The following is a 1,235-nucleotide window of genomic DNA, read 5'->3' on the forward strand; positions in this document are numbered from 1 at the left end:
CCCCCCTCACCCGCTCCGCACCCCCTGCTCCGCACCCCTTACATACTCCTGTCACGCCGTTTCACACTGTTCTTTTTCAGAGACCTCAGATCAGGGCGGATTATGAATACCTCCCCGGACTTGCAATAATTGGCTGAGCGATTAGCGAAGCCTATTACTCCAGTGATCAAAAAGTTTCGCGTCTGTCTGTCTGTCTGTGTGTGTCTGTCTGTCACCACGATAACTCGAGAACAAATTGAGCTAGTGACCTGGGATTTTCAGGGTCGTTTTGTATCATAAAAAGACAGATCGAGTTCGAAGAAGAGCATTCTAGCTCAAAAATTGGATTTTTAAACAATCAAAAACCACAGGTCGCAAAATATTTATTTTTTTCAAATATTTTTTTATGGGCTTCTAAGGGGTAACTCGTGAAAGTAGAACCCTTTGGGCGAAAATTTTGTCCGTTTTGCTCTATCTCACACCGTTTGGGTGCTAGGGAGCGTTTCTTGGCGAAAATAAGGTGAAAACGACAAAATGGTCTATTAAATCGTAAAATTTAACTCGTCTGGGGTGTCAGCGCCGCAGGCCTAGCTATTTGTGCGCCAGGCGCGTCGCAGCGTAACAGTGTTTCGTGAGATATCGCGAAGCCTGTTACGCGAGACGTGGTCTGGCGTACATCTACCTAGTAGGGTATTCCGGGTAAGCTTGGCGCCGGAAACGGGAGGCGAAGATGGCGTTGGTTCGCTCTCAGGCTCATGGCTTCTGTGCGTCTGCTGTCCATTGCTCCGCCGCCTTTGTTAGCCACGACATCATGCTTCATATTATTGTGGTTACGTGTTATTATGCCAGTGAAAGTGTTTGAAATAATATTCTCAATCTAAAAACCGATATTGAAATCCAGACCACCACCTAACCTAACCTTACGCCACCGTGCAGTTGACAGCAGACGACCGGATCTAGAAGCCGCGAGGCTGAGATTTGACCAGCGCTATCGTCACGTCTCGTTTCCGGCGCTACGCTTGTCCGGAATACCCTATTGGCTGAGCGATTAGCGGAGCCTATTACTCTGCTGACCGGAAAAGTTTCATTCTGTTTGTCTGTCCGCACGATAACTCGAGAAAGAATTCAGAGAGCGATCTGGGAATTTCAGGGTCGTTTTGTATCATAAAAAGACAGATCGAGTTCGAAGATGAACATTGTAGCTCAAAAATTGACTTTTTAAACAATCAAAAACCACAGGTCGCAAGATATATTTT

Source organism: Frankliniella occidentalis, unplaced genomic scaffold, assembly GCF_000697945.3.
Source record: "Frankliniella occidentalis isolate FOCC.00 unplaced genomic scaffold, Focc_3.1 Scaffold27, whole genome shotgun sequence".
NCBI lineage: Eukaryota > Metazoa > Arthropoda > Insecta > Thysanoptera > Thripidae > Frankliniella > Frankliniella occidentalis.